Below are 23,502 nucleotides of genomic sequence, written 5' to 3'. Positions count from 1 at the left end.
AGATCGAATAGGAAATTTAGGAAAACTTGAAGGATGATAGTATAAGGTTAATAATGTCATTTCCATATCTTATTTTATTATAATTTAACATGGATTATTGGATTTAAGGTTTATTTTCCATGTTAAATTGGGACATTTGGATTAAAGTGGTAAGATTGGAATTTTTGGAAAAATACAAGGGAAAAGATGGAAGCTAATAAAAATATTAGTATATATTTGACATGGTGATGTAAGGAATGATGTCATGATAATGACATGGTTGTAATTATCATGATTTAGTAATGGTAAATTGGTAAATTTTAATTAAATAAATTTTAAATTCATTTAATTAGCTTTAAGATATGTATTAATAGATATTTTTGGACAAGAATCAAGAAAACACCCTTCTTCATCCTCTGTTTTTCTGCGACTTTATACCGAAGGTGAGTAAGTTTTTCTTTTTCATTTTTAAGCAATTTCCTTAGGATTTTGGAGTAAAGTGTGAAATAAAGAATTGATTTACATCAAATTTTGTATCATTTGGTATAAATATTTCATGGTTTTCATGCTTGGATCATTGATTTGGTGATTAGGATCGATGAAGAGGAAGTTGAGTTTTAATGATTTAAAGTTAGATTATGATGTTAGGGTTATTGTAAAATCATTTTCAAGCATGTATGATGATTAAAATCAATTGGAAATGATTAAGTTGAATTCGACTTAACCTAGGGTTTGGAGGAAATTGAAAGTTTGAGTTGTTTATGATATAGAATTGGTCGGAATTACATGGGAATGATGTTTAAATGATGAATTCATTCTTGAATTAAATTGGAAATCATTGAAATCCTAGCCCATAGTATTCGGCCTAAAGAAATAAATTTAAGAAAATTATAAAAAATTTCCCTAAGCCTAGAAATGATATAAGAATGATTCTACATGTTTTGAAATGTGATTAGGACCAATTTGGAACTTATTTAAGTTATAAGGACCTTTTTGCATATTTTAGAAAATTGAAGGATTGGGATACAATTGTTTGAAAGTTGATGTACTATGCTGAAACTAAATGCTATAATGTTGAATTGGATAAATTTGGAAGTTGGTATAAGTTGGAGACCAAATCATAATTTTTGGAAGTTTTGAGACTGAATTGTAAATATACAAGCGTTCATTTATTAGTTTGAAGCCATTATTAGAAATTTTGAAATTGATGATTGGTTTTGGAATTAAGGTGAAATGGTAAGGGACCATTTCAAATGAATTTGAAACATTGGGATGAATTTTTAAGAAAAACTTATTTTTGTTAAATGTGAAATGTTGAAGAGTCTTATGAACTATTGTTAAAGATAATTATTTCAGGGATTTGAAAGGTTATTTTGAAGGAGTATAAGTTAGCATTGATCTTGTGAAACAAAATTGGTATCAACTATGGATTAATTGCATTTTTAGCAATTTTTGTGCTACATGCGTTAACTATGCTAGTAATGATACTAACATATACTTTGAAACGTGTGTAGTTTTTGAATTATTCTAATGTAGATCAGGACGATAATCGAGAACAAAGTGAACTGGAAACGAAGGAAAAACGACGAGAATAATGTTTATTGACATAAAGGTTTGATAGTGAGGCATTCAAGGTGAGTGGGTTTCCTTTTATTTTCTCTATATGTTAAGAGGATAATTTGCGTTAAGCCAACCTTGGGTAATTGAAAAGAAAAGAAAATTTATATTGTACTTGATCTATTTTCGTACTATTTACAAAAATAGTATTTAGAAGACTTGGGTATGAATTACCGAATTCGTTTTTATAATATATTTTATTAAATATTGTTTCAACAGTTTTTGAAATGTGACATGGATGATTTTGGGTATGAACTGTCCAATGTTTGATATATATAATACTTTGATGTATGTGAATAGTATCTGAAACTGTTGAAAGTCCATTGTATGTGCTTTGAGAATTGTTGGCATAATTGACATGCAATGAGGTGGAGTGTTTATCGATCAATCTTATATGGGTACATTCGTTTACATTACAAAGAGAGGACATGATACATTTTATGACACATATGTGATATGTTTTCTACAAATGTAATATGCTAGTGCGATGTATCCTGGTTATAGGTACAGTGTTGTTGTGTTCTAAAATACTTGTACTAGTATTACAGGGCACTATAAGTGCAAACCGGTTATATGGCACCAATGGTGCAATTGGTTCATAGTGCACTAAATGTGCAATATGTTCGGAGGCAGTTATATTGCATATTATACACTCATAAATTTGACTCGCGTACCTCGTATTCTTATCTGATATACATTGGTCTATGAATTATATGATGTGAATATGTGAAAAATACATGTGATACAATTTAAATCACAACAATCATTTTGCTAAGTACTTTGATTTGGAATTATATGCCTATTATACGAGAAATAATATTTTACAGGTTATACGATAAAAGAATAACTTTAATAAGTCAATTTTATATTTTCATTATATTTTTATTTGATAAATTCCATACTTTGATCATTTATGATACATTTTATAATGAATGACTTACGTGATAAGGGTGTTGCATTCATCATTTGCTTTCCCTCTTTCAGATAATTCATTCAGATCAGGGACTTTATTCTCAAAATAGAAGTCTCCCAATTTTGCCCCAAAACTAGTGGGATAGTTGAAGTGGGATGAAGCTCCAGCCTGATACTGTGGAGGGTTCTCAGTGATGAAGAAATAAGGGGGACGAAATTCTTGGTGTGAAGGAGTTCGCACAGGGATGTGAATAGGCATGAAACCTAGAGGATGCGAAGGGTCCTCAACAAAACTCTTTGCCTTAGTTACATGTTTTATGAACATGTCTTCCATCTTTTCCCGCAAACTTTCTTTTGAATTAGCAATGTCAGCCTCTATCTATGCTAGCTTTATTTTCACTTCTTCGTGCAGCCTCTTTTGATCATTCTCCATCTTATCCATTATGCTTTCGACATCCTTAATTAATTTCCTTGTACCTTACGGGTGTAGGGTACATTTACTTTTAAAAGGAGCCAAGATCACTGTGATCGGAAAGCTCTTCTTATTGTTCGAATGTTTTTTATTAAATGAATATGTTTTGATGTATGATCTTAAAATGTTAGTCAATGCAATGCAAAATGCATGTATGTAAAAGATATTGATCCCAAAAAATAAAATGTTCATAAAAAGATTATTGAAAAACACACAATGTCTAAGCACATTGGGAAAGAGAAAATCAGAAATTACAAATAAAATCTAGCTTAATCTCCTAGTTTCAATAATCCTATTATCAAATAGATGATACGTCACTCTTCCTTTGACTCGGGCACCGCATAGATCCTCAGGTCTTCAGCTTCTTATGAAAACTCACTCAAAAAGTTTTTAGGCAAACTTGCTAGTGTTTTCCACATCCATCCTCGTCATCTTTATATCGAACCTCGATTGTTTCATTAGCCTGGCAAAGCATGTTCCCAAGTTCTTGCTTAGTTAGTGATATACCTTCCTCAAGGCGATGAATGTGTTCATTGCACCTTTGTAGCATATTCTTTAGCTCAGTGATTTTGATCTTCAAAGCTTCATTTTCATTTTGAGCCATCTCTCTAGATGATGAATGAACCAACTCTCGATTCCTTTTAACTCAACTACCCTCCTCCTTAGAACCTCGTTTTATTGTAGGAGAATCAAATTATTGCTATTGTAAGGGTTTTGGAAGGCTCCCTCTAAACTGGCAATTTATGCTTCAGGATGCTCTATATGTGTTCTTTTTTGACTTAATTCGTGATTGATCCCATCACATTGCTCAGTTAGATCATTGATTCATAAAATGGTTCGTCTTTTCTCTTTTTAAATGTTTCTAGCACGTTTCTCAACCCCATCAAGTTTTATTTTTAGATCCTTAGCTGAATGGTGGAGACCTTGATCCTTTATATTTTTTCCAACTCTCTATAGTCTTTATCTACAAATTAAAGCTTTCTGGAATCCTTTGTTTTTCTTTGGTCAATTGCGTTTTAACTCCATCTTGCTTCACTACTTCGAGATCCCATATCAATTTTTCATCTGTGAACCTTCTTTGTTCAATCTCTCTATCAATATTCATTTGTCTTACCTATTCTCTTAACAACTCAACTTCCGTTGGAACTTTTCTTAATCACTAAACCATTTTCAAACTATCCTCCAAATTTGGCTTAAGAACATTTTCGTTTACTCAACTACTTCTCCAAGACTCATAAGCTGGTTTAAATGATGGCTTAATAATCTTAAAATTGAGGAGGTGAGGATTCTTCCAAGTGTTGTATATTTTTGAGATTATATCCTTGTAACTTGGTGTTGAGAAAGCAAATTCAGATCCATTTAATCCTCGCATAGCTTGGATAAATTGACGAGTGTTGAACTATCTGAGAACTATCAAAGTAATATAACCAATTGAACCACATAATCCATGCAACATGAAGAAGTCATCATCTTCACACCTATATATTACAACCTCTTTAGGAAACCAATATGTTTTCCAAACCACATTTTCATCTTTCATTATTCTCAAAGCTTGATGAGTGTTCTAAATCAATAACATTTGCTTGATAATTCTTCGGCCTTGCGGATTTATTACTATTGATTCGGTTGTATTGTGCTTATTTTTGTGTAGGATCTTATTTTCTTGAATTAACAGTAAAAAGGGTGCATTATGCATTTTTTATTATTTGGTCACGTCTGGAGACATGGGTACGACTATGGGCATGACACTGTCTGACGTGGCAGTTTCTAGAAGATCTAGTCAGCACCTTCTAGAGAGTGGATATGATGAGATATCTTAGGAGATTTATTTTTAAAATTTAAAGTTTGAATTTGAAAAACATTTGGAATTACCTTTAGGATTATTTTCCTTTTAATTTATATGTTTATCTCTAGGATTTTAGAAGCTATAAATACCCCCTTGGGATAAGGCTCAAAACACACATTTGTTTTAGATTTGATTCAATAGCTTTCGATTATTTGGTTTTATAAAAGTTTTTCTTTGTTTTCATCTTTATTCTATTTTTATTTTAACCATGCTAGGTATGGATTCGGTCATGCTTAGCTAATTTTCTTATAAGTCGAAAGGCTAAGCGATGACTCAATTTAATATGTGAGAATTGAAAAGCTTTTAATATCTTCAGGATGTCACTGTTAATTTTCTGGAAACTTGGATAGGTAATCGACCTATCCTATAAAATCAAAACACTTTCATTTCAAAAAGTCGACGTTGGTCTGGATGTTGTTCTGATTTAAAGTTGGGATGAAAGATCGGCGAATAGCAAATCTGACTTCCTATGAACACACTTATCGGCGGTCCGCTAAGGGAAACTAAGATCAGGTTTGATTCTCAGAGAGACAACATAATTTGAGTCGGGCTTTTCCTAAATAAAACTATTTTTGCACTAACAACTATTGTCGTAGTTGGTTAAATTAAAAGCTAGATTTACAATGATTGGCCTTGGGAAAATTGGTTACTAAAGTGAAAATCAAGTTATGAGGGAAAGGGCCTTGTAGACTGTAACTAGTGTGAATCTTGAAGTGAAAATCAATTTCCAATGATCAGAAACGAATTGAGTCAAAGAGAGGCTTGAGGCTACTTTTTACCATATTTATTTTCAACTTTTCTATTTTCTTTATATTCACTTTAAATTATTTTTTCTTATTTAATCATTATTATAAAAACCCCCCATTTTATTTTCTGTATATCGCCTGGTCAAAGCAATTCAAACTAAAATTTGAGAATTTTCTAAGTCTCTCTGGATCGACCCTTACTTCTCTTTACAACATATTTCTTTCTTATAAATTATTGAAAAGAATGAATTTATTTGACATCAAAACGACAGTTGTCAAATTAGCACCGTTGTAGTGGACTTCGCCAAAGTTACTAATTTTTTGTTTGCTTTTGATTTATGACCAAGACAAACCAGAGCTCAAAGACTTCACGCATAGAAACTTCGAGAAAGAAGAAAAAAACAACAATCAAATTCAAAATCAAGTTCAGGCGAATCCATTAATACAAAACCAAACTCGATGACCGATACCTCTATCAGAGATTTAGCCACAGCTCCTACTGAACAAGAACCTTTTTGCATTTATTTTCCCCAAAGAAAAACTCCATAGAAGTTAAAAACTGGCCTTATTGATGTCCTCCCTACCTTCCGTAGATTACCAAACTAGAATCCACATAAAAATCTCACGAAATTTCACATGGTATGTTCCAACATGAAACCACAAGGAGTATCTGACGACCAAATCAAACTTATAGCTTTTTCTTTTTCTCTGCTAAGGAATGGATATTTTATTTACCCCTAAATTCTATTACCATAGGGGCTAAAATGCTCACCTTTTTCTTGACAGGTTTTTCCCTGTGACGAAAGCAAGTGGGTTATGAAGAAGAATACTTGGAATCAAGAAACTAGAGGAAGAGTCACTCTATGACTACTGGGAGAGATTTAAAAAGTTATGTTCTAGTTGCCCATAACATGGGTTAACTAAGAAAACAATCCTTCAATACTTTTATGAAGGATTAACTCCCCCGAAAATAAAGATGATCGATGTTGTCAGCGGAGGAGGATTAGTGAACACGACTCCTACTGAGGCTATTGATTTAATTTCCACGATGACTGTAAATTTTCAACAGTTCCACCTAACTAATGAACCTCCTCAAAGGGTTCATGAGATAAGTTCCTCTTCCTTAGAAAATAAGATAGATAAATTAACTAAATTAGTCAACTCTCTCATTACAGGAAAGATTATAACCAATAAATTATGTGAAATATGTGCAGTACCTAATCATCCAATAGATAATTGTCCACTGATTCAAGATGATACATGTGCTCAAGTTAATGCAGTAAGGAACTTTCTAGAACCTCCCCAAAGGGCTTATAGTCCCTACAGTAATACTTAACACCCAGGAAGGATGGATCATATAAATTTCAGTTATGCTCAAAATGCAAGGCCAAATCAAGCTTTTTAATCAAGGCTCCTGGCTCTTTCCCAATAACCGTAGAAGTCATCATTAGAATCAATCATTGAGAGGTTGGGTCTTTTCCAGGAAAAAATCCAGACTCGTACTGAGGTCCGCTTCCAAGAGATAGACAAGGAGATAAGCCTACTGGCTCAGACAATGGGAAGCTTGGAATCACAAGGTAAACTTCCATCTCAAACTGAGGTAAACCCAAGGGAGAATGTCAGAGCTATCACTCTTCAGAGTGGTATAGTTATCTCACCAACTCTTCCAGAAAATAAAGTAATACAAAAAGAAAAGAAGACCCTTAACTCAGGATTCCAAAAGAAGAAAGATGAATTACAAAAGGATCCAACACTATCTACCTATGTTCTGCCACCACCTTTTCCATCAAGTTTAGTAAAATGGGATAAAGAAACTAAGAAAAAGGAAATATTAGATGTATTTCTAAAGGTGAAAATCAATCTACCTCTTATTGAGGTTATCCGAAAAGTTCCAAGATAAGCTAGGTTTTTAAGGACCTTTTTACAATAAAGAGGACGTTCATCGGGATCGAGAGGGTAAATCTGGCAGAACATGTCTCAGCTGTTTTCCAACGAAAGTTGCCACCAAAACTGAAAGACCAAGGTATTTTCGCAATACCCTGTAAAATTGGTAAAGTTGGGATAAAGCGAGCCATGTATGATCTTGGCGCCTCTATTAATTTCAAGCCTATCTATGTTTATAATATGATTACTAATGAGCCCTTGAAGAATACAAAAATATCAATTCAACTTGTCGAAAGATCTATCATATACCCAGAAGGACTATTGGAAAATGTGTTGGTAAAGGTAAACGACTTAATATTTCTTATTGATTTTTATGTAATTGACATGGTGAATGATTGCACTAATACTTCTTCTGATATTATATTAGGACATCCCTTTCTAAGTAGTACACACATAAAGATTGACGTAAGAAGCGAGACTTTAACCGTGGAATTTGATAGTGAATTTGTTAAATTGGATCTGTATAAGGCAATGAAATACCTTAACAAAGTGGCGAGCATAAATTCTGTTGATATAATTGATCTTTTGGCTGATGAATTTTTAGGGACTAATTTTTCCTTTTGATCTATGCAGAGAGTTAGAAGATCATGATAAGGAAATCAGGGAGTTGGAAAACATATTTTCATTTTATTTCGATTTAAAATTGATTTCTTCTAAGTCTAAAGTTCTACCTTATGTATTGTATGCACCTGAGATAGAACTAAAGCAATTGCTGGATCACTTGAAGTACTCTTTCCTTGGAGCAAACGACACTTTACTAGTGATTATATTGAAAGGATTGTCTAAGGAAGAAGAGAGATATTTGATAAAATTTTTGCGCGCACACAAGGAGGCCATAAGAAGGACCATAAGCGATATGAAGGGATTAAGTCCATTAACATGTATGCACAATATCAAAACAATGAAGGCACAAAACCATCCCGCGAAGGCCAACATCATCTAAATCCACCAACGATGGAAGTGGTAAAAAAGAAAATACAAAAACTCCTTGATGCAGATATTATATATCCAATTTCGGATAGTAAATGACTAAGTTCGATCCATGTAGTTCTTAAAAAAACTGGGGTACTGTGATAAAAAATTTCGAAGAGAATTGGTGGCAACACGAGTTCAAAATGGATAGAGAGTCTGCAAGGATTACAAGAAGTTGAATTCATTAACTCGAAAAGACCATTTTTTCTCTTCTGTTTATAGATCAAATGATAGAAAGGTTACCTAGTAAATCTCATTATTAACGTCTTGATGGCATTTTAGGATTTTCCAGATTCTAGTGTCACCAGAATATCAAGAAAAGATGACATTCACATGTCCCTTTGACATATTTTCCTACCGGCGTATGCCTTTTGGACTTTGCAATGCACTTGCCACATTCCAGAGCTGTATGATTAGTATTTTCTCTGACTATATCGAGAAAGGTATAGAAGTTTGCATGGATAACTTCACTATTTACGATAATTCGTTTAATGAATGTCTTTCAAATTTAACAAATGTGCTTAGACGGTGCCTAGAATTTAACCTTGTTTTAAAATATGAAAACTGTCATTGTATGTTCGATAAGGGATTAATTCTAGGCCATATTGTTTCTTCAAAAGGGATTGCAGTAGACAAAGTGAAAACCGATATAATACGCTCACTTTCATACCCCACCACTGTGAGGTAAATCCATTCTTTTCTTGTCCATGCAGGATTTTATCGCAGGTTTATCAAAGACTTCTTTAATGTGGCAAAACCATTGTGCGAATTTATAAAAAAGATGAAGTCTTTGATTTTGATCAAGAATACAGAGAATCATTTGACATTTTGAAGGAAAATTTAGTTTTAACACCCATAGTCCAACCGCCAAATTGGGATTTCCCTTTTGAATTAATGTTTGATGCTTCGAATAGAAGTGTTGGAGTTGTACTTAGACAAAAGATTAGGAAAGAACCTTATGTTATCTCTTATGGATCACAAATCTTAGATTCTACGCAATGGAATTATTTAACAATAAAAAAGAATTATTTGCTATCATTTTTTGCATTAGAAAATTTAGATTGTATCTTATTGGCACTAAAGTTATTGCTTTATATGATCATGCATCCTTGAAGTATTTGCTTAGCAAAAATCGAGGAAAAACCACGATCAATCCTTTGGATCTTTCTCCAACAAGAGTTTGATCTAGAAATCAAGGACAAAAAGGGATGTGAGAATTTGGTGGCCGATCACTTAACCCAACTTCCAATCACTATATTTGATCCTCCAGTTCTTGATGAATTCCCGGAGGAAAGCTTGATGATGGCGCAAAAATCTATCCCTTAGTTTGCAGATATAATTAATTACTTAGCTACATGTAAGTTACCGTCTGATCTGTCAAGAGCTGAAGTAAATTGTATTAAAAGAGAATATCATTTTTTTCATTTGGGATGATCCTTATCTTTGGAAGCATTTTTCAAACCAGGTAATTCGGCGATGTGTTACCGAAAGCGAGGTAAACTCCATTTTAATTTTTTGTCACTCTTATTCGTGCGGTGGCCATTTCAGACCAAAGCATGCTGCTCATAAATTCTTGAATGCGGGTTCTATTGGTCACATATTTTTATTGATGTATACTTGTTTTGCAAATCCTGTGATAAATGCTAACGTGTAGGTAATTTAAGCCAAAAAAATGAAATACCCCTTAATCCTATTCACTTATGTGAAAATTTTTATGTTTGGGTTATAGGTGTTTCTCGCATCTTCGAGCATTTCAACCAAACAAGTTGATGCCCCGATTACATGTGTGCACGTTTTTGGGTTACAGTCCTCAACATCGAGGATTTCAGTGCCTTGACCCCACTGGACGTGTATTTATTAGCAGGCATGTCAATTTTGATGAATTTGTTTTTCCTTTTATAGAGACAAAGCCTACTGCAGGTCATAGTGCTCAGCTCTCTTCTCGGTCAGTAACAATTGAGATTGTTGTTGATGTGTCCTCAAGTAGTAATACTGCCACACACAACTACTAGTGCCACTTCACATACAGATGCTGTGTTGGGTGAGAATGTTCATGATTATTTGATGACAGGTGCTGACTTGGGAGATAATGTACACATTCCTTCATTGTTTGTTGATGGTTCCTCCTCGAATGCTAATCCAGTCATCAGTGGTGCAAATAATGAAGCTGCTCATTTTGTTGGTGAAGCTTCAGTTGAAGAGTTAAGTGAAAATTTACCTGGCAATAATAATCATCCCATGCTTACACGAAGTAAGTGTGGTATATTCAAGCCGAGAGTGTTTGTCAGTGAATTAGACATGACTATACCTATTGATATTCATCAGACCATGAAATTGAGTAATTGGGCAACTGCTGTTCAAAATGAATTAGCAGATCTATAATAGAATGGTACGTGGTCATTGTTGTCATAGCCAGCTGGACGAACAGCAGTTAGTTGCAAATATTTGTTCAAGTTAAAGAAAAATTTTGATGGCACGATTAATCATTACAAAGCCAGTCTTGTTGCAAAGGGTATTTCACAAGTGCCCGGACAAGATTTTAAAGAAACCTTCAGTCTGGTGGTCAAATTTCCAACTTTGAATGTTGTTTTGTCTCTTGCTATCACAAACAAGTGGTCTCTGAGGCCTGTGGACGTTAACAATGCCTTCTTACATGGTGACTTAAATGAGGATGTTTTCATTCAGCAACCACCTGGGTTCAAACAATTTCTTGCAGATGGCACCAAGCTTGTTTGTAAACTACAGAAGGCTCTTTACGCGTTGCGTCAAGCACCAAGGAATTGACATACTAAGCTAAAGGATAGCCTTGTGCAAATGGAATTTTGCTCATCAAAAGATGATGCCTCATTGTTTATTTCTCATGCTCAAGGAGTCTCTACATATGTGCTTGTCTATGTAGATGATATTCTTGTTACAGGGCAGTCTATTGTTGAGATTGAACGAGTGGTTCATTCACTTCATGATAATTTTCCCTTAAAAGATCTTGGTGAATTAAAGTATTTTTTAGGAATTGAGGTTCATTGATATGGTGATTCCTTGGTTCTTAATAAAAAAAAGTTTATTTTAGAGTTATTGGAGAAGACATGCATGTCATAGGCAACGCCAAATTCCACCCCTATGGTTCTCAATAACAAGCTCTGTAGTGGTGAAGGTGAACTGCTAGAAAATGATTGAGAGTTTTGAAGCATGGTTGGTGCATTGTTATATATCTTCCATACAAGACCATATATCGTTTACAATGTGAGCAAGGTAGCTCAATTCATGCATGAACCACAAGAGTGTCATTTTCTGACTGCCAAATGCATCTTACGTTGCATGACAGGAACTGTGGAGTTTGGATTGGTGTTTTCACCATCCAATGAAGCAATGAGTGTAGTGTATTTTTTTGATACTGACTGGGGTGGTTGTATTGATGATCGACGATCCATGTCAGGATATTGTGTTCTAGTTGGTGGTAACATGGTGTCATGGACTGCTAAGAAGAAGAAGGTTATCTCAAGGTCAACCATGGAGGCAGAATATCGAAGTCTAGCTGATATAACTGCAGAGGTTGCTTGGGTTGATGAACTTTTAACTGACATGGGAGTGAAACGACATAAGCAACCTATCATCTGGTGTGACAATACCAGTGCAATTGCATTGAGTTCAAATCTAGTTCATCATGCTCAGTCTAAGCATGTGGATTTAGATGTTCACTTTGTAAGGGGAAAAATTGCTGCTAATCAATTATGTCTCAGCTATGTTTCTGCTACTCATTATTGCAGATGGGCTAACAAAACCATTAACCAAAACAACATTTACCACATTTCGTGCAAGGTAAACGTGAGTATGCTGAAAGAAGAAAAAGAAGTGAGGAGAATCTTGAAAGATAACGTGCATGGTGACCTAAGGTGCACGTAAATAGTGTGCTCTCAGTTGTATGTGAGCTAAACCTAAAGTTGTTGTTAGTCCAGTAGTTAGGTTGTTGAGGTGATGGCTTTCAGCCTTTATAAGCTATAAAGCTATTGTACTTCAGCTGTGTACATTATTGGAAATAAAATGTTGTTTTGGGGTTCTTTCTTGAGTTTCTAATAATTAAAAAAACAATAAAAAAATGAAGGGTTGGTTGAGATGAAAGATGAAGGGGTGTCATAATTATTAATCATAAAATAATATTCATAATAAATTCGAATGTAGCTAAATTCTTCAATTATAAAAAGGACCAACCAAGTAAATTTTTTGTTCACCGTAGGAATATCCACCGGCCTGCATACACTAATGAATTCATTAAAAAGATTGGAATAAGTTTGAGTCAAACTTTAAATACATAAAAGTGTATGGGACGTGAATTGAAGAAGCTTTATAATCGGACGACCAATCATTTGGCATACAGGTACCGCATCTCCCGGTCAAGCTTGTGGGATATAAACCCTACATCCCTTTCTCTGCATTTGTGTCCAAACCTCCATTCTTTCCAACCTACATCCCTAAGAAGTATCTCTTTTTCTCTCAACAAAGTGATATTGGGTGAATCCCAGCAACACAATGAGTAATACCTCCTTATGCCCTTCTTCCGCATCTTCTTTTGTTACTTTTAAAATTATTTTCATTTATATTTTTATCTGTTTTGATAGAGGTTGAGAAAGAGACGAGAAAGCTATTTCAGATGGCTGTACAAAGGAGGAGGAGATTAAGAGCCACAATGCACAACTTGATCGTAGGCTCTCCAAAAGAAGAAGGCAACGAAACGACAGCATCTTTGATGGACAACTCTTGATGGGTATGCTACAAGTTCATGTCAAACGGGGTGTAAACCTTGCTGTTCGGGATGTCCGAACCAGCGACCCTTACGTTGTTGTTAAGATGGGCCACCAGGTCTTCTTTTTGTTCTGTTGTTTCAATATTAATTTTCACCTTCATAACAATCATAATATATATCATTTGTGAACATTTTTTAGCAGAGACTCAAGACTCGTATAGTAAAGAACGATGTAAATCCCGAGTGGAATGACGATTTAACTCTGTCCATTACAGATCCTAATATTCCAATTAGGCTGGTAAGTTTCTTGATTACTATACTCCATAACTTGATCCTTAAAGCGTTCCTTTATTTAACTATTTGTGCATGACTCCAGACTGTGTACAACCATGACACATTTACTAAGGATGACAAAATGGGAGACACTGAATTTGAGGTTAGCCAATATATAGAAGCCTTGAAAACACATACCAATTTGGATGAAATCCCAAGTAAAACCGTGCTATCAAGATTACAACCAAACGCCTCCAATTACCTAGCTGAGGAGAGTCTCATATACTTGAACGAAGGGAAGATCGTCCAAGACCTTGTCCTCCGATTACGAAATGTCGAGTGTGGCGAAGTGGAAATTCAACTCGAATGGATTCACTTTCCTGGATCTAAAGCCTTCCTAAGTCAATGAATGTTTGCTTTGTCTGTCCTCTATTTATTCCCAACGTTTCCACAACTGGATGCCTTCTCACTTTGCTGCTTTCTCCATATACGGAGAGTGTGATTCAACCAATATTCAGCAGTCCTCATCACAAGTTGTAAATGAATAGGCTCGATACTAAGATCATTTTCTATCAGAGCTCGAGATAACAAGGATTTATGTTGCAAAATAGTGCCCATGAATTTCTCGAACATAACATACATGTTTTGATAATAAAAATGTTGCTTTCTCAGGAGGTAACACGATACCTGTACGCAAATGAGGGGTATTCTAATCATCTGAAGTCTCGTGTTCCTCTTCATTTTGAGATGAATCACTTATTGCTTCATAATCAGCGATTCTTCGAGAGTCAGCTGGCATTTTTTGTCTCATAAGTGACATGAATGGACAACTACAAACACAACAGACTTCAATTTAGGCCCATAATCAATTTAACTTGATTTTGATATCAATAAATGTAACATCATATATTTCATTTTGTCATACATTGAGCCGAAGATGTTACGTTCAGGTAGCTGGGCAAAATTATTTAATTCGAAAATCATTTTTTTATCAAACAATAAAGCATGCATTCAATTAATGATAATGACTGAATCATAAAACACTTCAATTACTTCTTTATATTGGTATTAGCTCCAGGGTATCGATACATTACCTAGGTATAGGCACCAAAATTAGATATTTATATTTTCAATGTTTTAAAAAGTTAAATAAATTAAATTGGAACTTGTACCTCTATTTAGGTATCAATACCTAAACCTTAAAATGGAAAATTTGAAGAAGAAATATGTAACAAATTCAATCTCAACATGACATTAAAGAATCTAAAATATGCGAGTCTCATCTCTAAACATTTTTTTTACATAATTCTAATTTCAAATTCTATAACAATTTGGAGGGCCCATTTAGGATATTGATTTAGCAATAATAATTGCAATATTAAATGACAATATCAACAGCAATGTCAAAAATAATATCAATATGAATAAAAATGGCAATTTCAATGGTCATAAAACTATGATCAATATTCGCCCATTAGTACTGTGTTTACGTACTGATACTCGAATCCTCTGTCACTGCCGATAATATGAAAGTACATCAATGTGGTTAACCCTCAAATAATCATGGATAAAAGATATTTACAATAATGTATTTATCATAATTTCAATTCTCGTGACATTTCATTTCTTGTCAATGAGCAATGTTTGAGATCTTGGCTCAATGTTTATCTTATAACCTTATAAGTTTGATATAATCTAAAATAAGTCTCAGATAACATTATATCAGTGAAATCAATGCATTCACAATACATGAGCAATAAATTAGAAAAGCCTATTAAAGATACCTTTAAAATGATTTGCCATACATATTCTCTATGTGATCCAATAAAAATTGTATACAATGTTTCCTATGTATCAATGATCAACATAATTAAAACTCAAGTGATTACACTCACTTAATCAAATTTACTTAATTTTGTCTTAAATTATGCAGTTCTTGAAATTTTAGCCTTTTATCTTTAATTATGTGTCTTCACCAAAAGTTCTTGTTCTAGAAATAGAGATAAACATATTCACCAACAATTTCATCATCCAAAATCAGTTCTAACATAAATCCAAAATTTGACATAAACCCCTAGTTGTGATCTCTTTTCGAGTTTCACTTATACTTTAAAGAATGATGAAATTAAATACACCATTCAATAGGAAAGTTTGTAATCTTTCCCATGTTATACTTATTTTAGTGTTTTGAGCCCTTGAGATAACTGAATCCCTAAATTAAATTTTAGGATTTCATATAATCTTTAAATTAAAACGAAAATGACCAATTAAAATCTAAGGTTGAAATCTTATCAAATATGTAACCAATTTGTGATATGGACGAGTAGAATAACTTAATCTCTAATTTAATATTTAGGGTTTGATTTCAATTGTGGTTTGGCATGGGAGAAGATGAAGAAGGCATTCCTCTTTGCTTATTTTTTAATTGAAAGAGATAAATAAACTAATGGATAGACCAACCGATATTCAAACCTTTATAGATAGACCAGAGTTCAGCTTGCAGCAGATCTGTAATACCAATGGATCGAGAAAACCCTGTGATCTAAGAGCCTTCCTCATCTCGGAATAACTCTCTTATAAAGCTTTGACCAGAAATAGGATGCACCGCTCCATAAATGTTAAAAGCAATCTAGCCTTGCGATGGGTTTGGCCATTGAGCTTGGTGGGGGCGCTGATGCCTATAAGTAGTGCTTGGAGGGAGACTGTTTGATGGAAATGGATAGCCTATAGAGCACTTTACTTGATGATAGAAGTTGCAGAACTGAAGACCAAGTCATTGCGACATTTTCTGATTTGCCAGATCAAGGAAGCAAGAGAAGATTCCAAGGTACAGGGGAGTTACCATTCATTGGACGATGCATATGGTGGGAACCAATATTTGTTTTCAGACATTCCCGAATATATGAAGACCAAAATTCTGGAGGGGCCGCATCTGAATTAAAATGCTGCCAGGTAGCCGTGGCATGCGGGTCGTCGCGAAGGACGTGTATAGTTGACTCGTGGCATAAGCCACGAAGGTTGCAAGTAGGATCACTCGTAAGAGAGCGTTTGAATCGCCCAAGGTTTTTCATAATTTTTTCCTACGAAGCATCCCAGAAAAAAACTCCAATACTCTGGGGGATAGGAAGATGCCAATAAAGGTTCCATATCGGATCTGGTTCCCTGCATTGATGGATAACAAGGGTCTTGTATGCTGAATTGACTGCAAAATTGTGTTGGGGACTCCATATCCAGTAGCAGATATCATCAACGTCAGAAGGGTTTGGACATTTAACAGATAAAATATGAGGGATAGCGGCAGGTTGCATAATAGTGGTGAGGATATCAATGTTCCAAGAACTGTTATCCTTTGTAAGATATGAAAATTTTCGATAATTTGATATTTATTTGTCACTAATGTTAGAACAACACTTATCTCAGATGTAGAATTCAGTTAAACATCCGAAGGACTCTCAGACAATTTGGCCTCTCTCGTAACCAATTAGGTACAATTTGAATAATAAAATTTTGGAGTGTTACAAAAATATTTTCAAATAAAAAGAAAAAGAGCATTAGAGGAAATTAAAATTTCGAAAGATTAACAATCCCACATACTATTTAAACACTTTTAACCTTATACTTTATTCTATAAGCAAAGATAAATTCCTACAAATTTGCTCAACATTTTCCGATATAATTTTATTTCATTTTTAAAGAAAATTTCAAAGCATCATTTCTAAAAAAACATATTATAAATTTAAAGTTACTTCATGAAATCATATATTGATATACACATTTTAATAGATAATTATAGTTAAAATTACTTTCGATAAAAATTTATAGGATTTTGCCCTTTACTCTCTGCCGTATGGTAATTTCAAGAGTTCTGCTCTTTTAGTTGGTTTTTTCTTTTCTGTTTGGTTTGGTGTTTCTTTTCTAATTCAGTGCACTGCTTGTCAGGTAGTCATGGGGATGTTGAGCAACAATTAGAAGAGTTAAGATTGGAGGAAGAGGAAGAAGAGGCACTGCCGCTTGATGTTTCTGAAAGGGATACTGCCATATCCTTTAATAATTGATTTGTTGGCTTTTTTCACACATCTAACATGATAAACTCACAAGCGATGAAAAACACATTGGCTAAGGTGTGGCATTCCTGTTGAAACTAAATGGACAAAATTCTAAAAAAGAATGGAATTAAAGCATTGAGAAAACAGAATGTAGGCTAAAACCTTATCTTTAGCCTTGGTCAAATGACCTGTTAATATAGTCAAGCTGATTGCTCCTTTCATGAGTTAACACTGAAAGTTTAACTCATTAACGGACAGCTGGCTTAACCACCTAACTAATCAAAACAGAATCAGTTATCAAAACCAGCAGCTAACAGATCAACGAACAATATTCTAAAAAAGAATGGAATTAAAACATTGAGAAAACAGAATGTAGGCTAAAAGCTTATCTTTAGCCCTTGGTCAAATGACCTGTTAATATAGCCAAGCTGATTGCTCATTCCACGAGTTAACACTGAAAGTTTAACTCATTAACGGACAACTGGCTTAACCACCTAACTAATCAAAACAGAATCAGTTATCAAAACCAGCAGCTAACATATCCAGCTGGCAAGATTTCCAGCTATCATTGCTTAATTCTCAACATTCACCCTATTTTTTTCAGTTTCTAAAAGAAAAGAAACTTAGTTCTTGTGCAGCTGAAGCCTTTGCAGCGAGACCACATTGAGCTTTTGGCTTAATTCCTGAAATCGGGTTGTAACCAACGGCTTCGTTAACACATCTGCAATTTGGCAATTTGCAGGAACATAATTGACTATTAGTTGCTTGTCCATGACTTTTTTCCCTAACAAAATGAGCATCTAAGTCCACATGTTTAACTTTGGCATGCAAAACTGGGTTAGCAGCCATGGCAACCGTGTTGGTATTATCACACCATATAACCGGAGTTTGAGACAATTCAACATTCATGTCATCTAGAACTGCTTTAACCCAAAGAACCTCAGCCGTTGTGTCAGCAAGGCTTCTATATTCTGCCTCTGCCGTTGATCGAGATACCGACATTTGTTTGCGTGAGCTCCACGACAACAGATGACTTCCTAGGTAAACACAATACCCGAAAACCGATCGTCTATCATCGGGTCACTGCCCCAATCTGCATTTGTAAACGCCTTAAGTTGAAGTTGCCCTTGACCCTTGTTCAACCATAACCCATAATCCATTGTACCTTTTAAGTAACGTAGAATGCGTTTAACTTCTGTCCAATGAGCTTCACAAGGGGACTGCATAAACTGAGCTATCTTATGAACAGCAAAATCAATATCTGGTCTAGTATGACACACATACAATAGCGCACCAACAACACTTCGATACTGTTGAGCATTTACTGGAGCTCCTGCATTCTCTGGACTCAACTTAGGAGTAATAGGTAAGGGTGTGTCCACTGGTTTAGCATGAACATTAAACTTGGTTAACAGCTCTTCCACATACTTCTTTTGATTCAAAAACATTCCAGTTGTTGTATGAACAGCTTCAATGCCCAGAAAATAGTGAATAAGCGCGAGATCCTTTAACGAGAACCTGTCATGAAGTTGCTTCTTAACCTCGTTAATACGTTTTTCAGAAGATCCTGTTACAAGGATGTCATCAACATACACAACAACATATGTGGTATCATGAGACGTGCCATGAATGAACAAAGAGCTATCAGCTCTAGAAGGCCGAAACCCCATGTCACACAAGCATTGTTGGAGCTTATGAAACCAATTGCGAGGGGCTTGTCTAAGTCCATAAAGAGCTTTTTGAAGCTTGCACACAAGGTTTTGTCCACGATCTCCAGTCTGCTCAAACCCTTCTGGTTGAGTCATGTATACTTCCTCCTATAGATCACCTTTAAGGAAAGCATTATTAACATATACTTGGTATACTTGCCATCCACGTGAAGCAGCAACAGATAGTAACACATTTATCGTGAAAAAACGTACCACAGGACTAAAGGTGTCAACAAAATCACACCCTAGTACCTGAGAATATCCTTTTGTGACAAGCCTTACTTTGAATCTATTAATAGAACCATCCGAGTTGTATTTAATACGTAACAACCACTTACACCCAATGGCCTTTCGATCAGCTAGCAGAGGAACAACTTCCACGTGTTATTATCATTCAACTCCTTGAATTCCATTTCTACCGCAGCACGCCAATGTTTATGTTGTAGAGCATCCTGCACATTTAGAGGAGTCTCATTAAACAAAGCATTATAGACCTCAGGTTTAAAAATTCCTGCTTTACTGCGAGTAACCATGTGGTGCCTATTTGTGGTGTGCTGATTATCAGACACCATCTTGCTCGAAGAACCGACTCCTGAACACTTGCTGGACCATTTTGTTCATCATTTGGAGCAGTACCCGAATGAATAGACTCAATGTGAGTAGCCTCTGGTTGAGAAGCAGCTCTAGACACATCATTTGGCTCGTCCTCCATTGCGTGAGTTCTATCATGGTGACTAACACTTTCACCAGAGTATGAGACGAGTCTGCCACAGTGTAAATTAACTGGAATATCGCACCCAGTATCCTCATGATCGGTCAAGCTGAGCTCCTTGCAGGGAAACGGAACAACCCAGTCATCTTGCTTACTACGTTGATTAATACGAACACGCTGAGACACACATGGAAACACATCTTCATTAAACACCACGTGTCGAGAAACATACACACGACCTGATTCATCAAGGCATTGATATCCATGGTGTTGTGGAGAGTAGCCAAGAAATACATACTGCTTGGACCTGAAGTCAAACTTGTGTCGATTGAAAGGTCGAAGACATGGGAAGCATTGATAGCCAAAGACTCTAAGAAACTGATAATCGGGTTTCTTACCATACAACTTCTCAAATGGTGAGATTCCTCCAAGAAGATCTGCAGGTAACCTATTGATTAGGTAAACTGCAGTAATAACATCATACGATCAATATTTAAAGGGAACCGCTGACTGAGCTAGAAGTGTTAAGGTTATATCAATGATGTGTCGGTGTTTACGCTCAACTACACCATTCTGTTGCGAGGTATGTGGATAAGTAACCCTGTGTTTGATTCCTGCAACTGCAAGAGAACGATCTAAACCTCGATACTCACCTCCACCATCAGTTTGTAAAGCAACAATATTTGTTTTAAACTGATTTTTAACAAGAACATGAAACAAATTGAATGCTTGAGTGATATCTGATTTATTAAGCATCAAGTATACCCAGACACTCCTGTTGTACATATCTATAAACGAAACGTAATATTACCAGCCACCAGACTTAATCAGTGCTGGACCCCATACATCAGTTTCTACCATCTCAAACAAGCGACTATAGAGTGTATCAGATTGCAAGAAAAGATGCCTGTGACTGTTTCCTAACTGACATTCAACACATATTTCATTGTTATTATTAACAACATTCTTAACATGAAAGAGAGAGGATAGGATCTTTGATGCAGGGTGTCCCAACCGTTGATGCCATAACCAAAAACTTTTATTGGACTTAACATCTTTTTCTTCAGCAGAAGTAGTAACCTGATGAAGCATGCCATCCATTCGAGCAATTTTATTAAAACAATACAACCCATTTTCCAGTTTTCCTTCCAACTGGATTCGGCCAGTTCCTTCATTCTTCACAAAACACTTGTTCGAGTGAAACTCAAGATATACATTGTTGTCTTGTGTAAGTTTAGAAACAGACAACAAATTCCTAGTTATCTTTGGGACGCACAAGACATTATTTAACTGTAAGTCGTATGTATTGGCAGTCAATGGCACATTACTTATATTTGAGATGGGTAAAGTGGAACCATCACCAAGGTAAACCTTACCTTTTCCTGAGTATGGTCGACCCAAAGATGCAGCAACTTTGTCGTTGCTCACATAGTGAGTAGCACCTGAGTCGGGATACCACTTATCAGCAGCAGACAATACTCCTTTAGCAATGAGAGAGTTAATTTACACAGTGTCAGTAGTGGCATCTTCAGTAAACACCTCACCACCTGCAGCTGTGTGAACAAATGGATTATAAGACGAATCATTAGCATCATATTTACATACGTTAGCCTACATCTCTTTGGTATCTCTGGACTGCCTGGAGGCTACTCCTTTAAAGTTCTCATCGAAGCGATGCCAACACCTATCCACTAAATGACCAATCTTCCCACATAATTGACATTTATGTCTAGGTCTACCCTTATACTTATTCATGTTCTGAGTTTTTTCTCGAGTATCATTCGATCTATTATTAGTGTAATACCTGTCATGATTACCATTAGTATTTCCTCCATTGTAATTGTTATGTCTGGTCAAGTTTATGCTGACCGACGACTTCATAAGGTCACCAATCCTCGATTTAGCATCAATGAGAATTGAAGTTACAGTGTTAAAGGTATAAGGTTCACGACTCACTGTTATGGCAGCAACAAACGATTCAAAATCACCTAGTAATCTATTGAGCAACGTAACACTTTGATCGATCTTAGAAACCGGGCTTCCACTCGTCGCAAGCAAGTCACAAATCTCCTTGATTTGTATGGAAAATTCGTGCACAGATAGGTCTCTTTTTTTAAGAGACTTGAGTCTTCCATGGAGGCTCATAATCTTTGTAGTGGAGAGCTTCGAGAACATGCTAAGAACTATATTCCAGATCTTAGCAGAGGTATGTGCTCCTACAAGCTGAGGAAGAATGGAAGGACTGATTGTTGAAAGAAGCTAGGATGCCAATGAACTATCCTATTTTTTGTGATGCCGAAACGCCGGATTCACTATTAATTCACCAGATTCATCGACAACAGTTTGAAGAGGAATCGACAGTGATTCATCCAGCAGATGTTCCAACTCGTGTCCTTTAATCATAAGGAGAACTTGTTGCTTCCAAAGAAGGAAGTTGTTGTCATCTAGGCGAACATTAACATACTTGTTCATGAATGGCATCTCCACCATCCTATTATTGGTTTCAACAGCGCTACTTCCTTCTGATGTAGCTTCAACCGCAGCAAATGATTCAGCATGATGAGCAGAAGACAGAATCATCAAAGACAGATCACCGTAGAACCACTGGCAATTGGATCGCTAGACATCTGATACCATGTTGAAACTAAATGAACAATATTCTAAAAAAGAATGGAATTAAAGCATTAAGAAAATAGAATGTAGGCTAAAAGCTTATCTTTAGCCCTCGGTCAAATGACCTGTTAATAAAGCCAAGTTGATTGCTCTTTTCACGAGTTAACACTGAAAGTTTAACTCATTAACGGACAGTTGGCTTAACCACCTAACTAATCAAAACAGAATCAGTTATCAAAACCAGCAACTAACAGATCCAGCTGGCAAGATTTCCAGCTGGCATTGCTTAATTCTCAACAATCCCATATGGGGTATTTCTATTACAAATTTGGAGGAGGGACGGTATATATTTTGTCTTTTTCATGCGATTGATGCTGAACGGATTGAGATGAACGATCCTTGGTATTTTAATTCACATCTTTTGGTTTTTCACAGGTTGTAGGTATGAGAGGATCCAATGTTAGTCCCACTATATACTGTGGATTTTTGGGTCTTAATAAAAGACTTACTGCTGGGTTATGTGTCGGAGGCATTAGCGAGATAATTAGGGAATTTCGTTGGTAAGTTTTTATCGTATGATGCCTCAACTATTTCTTTGGGGTATAGGCCATGTATTCAGGTTGGTGTCAGAATTGATATACGATATCCGTTAAAAAGGAAAAAGAAGTTGGCACTACCAAGGGTAAGCATGCTTATGCCTTATTTCAATATGAGAAGTTACGCCTTTTCTGTTTTTTATGTGGCAAGCTAGGGCATGGTGAGGGCTTTTTCCCAATCCAAATTCTGCAAGAAAAGAAGGATAACATCTTTCAGTGGGATGTATCTCTCAAGCATCCCATCGACAAAGGAGAGTTTCTAGGAGTCCTTGGCTTCGTGATAATGATGAGGCAAGCATGCCATTTTCTACTGGTACAACTGGCGGA

General features: G+C 35.5%; 1 pseudogene; it reads left to right on the top strand.

Moving 5' to 3' along the window:
• The first annotated feature begins 13,102 nt into the window (after window positions 1-13,102).
• Window positions 13,103-13,927, top strand: LOC120207657 (annotated as a pseudogene).
• The last annotated feature ends 9,575 nt before the right edge of the window (window positions 13,928-23,502 follow it).

This window comes from Hibiscus syriacus, unplaced genomic scaffold (assembly GCF_006381635.1).
Source record: "Hibiscus syriacus cultivar Baekdansim isolate YM2019G1 unplaced genomic scaffold, ASM638163v2 tig00000483_pilon, whole genome shotgun sequence".
Taxonomy (NCBI): domain Eukaryota; kingdom Viridiplantae; phylum Streptophyta; class Magnoliopsida; order Malvales; family Malvaceae; genus Hibiscus; species Hibiscus syriacus.
The sequence above is the reverse complement of the archived record's forward strand: the minus strand, read 5'-3'. Positions and strand labels throughout refer to the sequence as shown.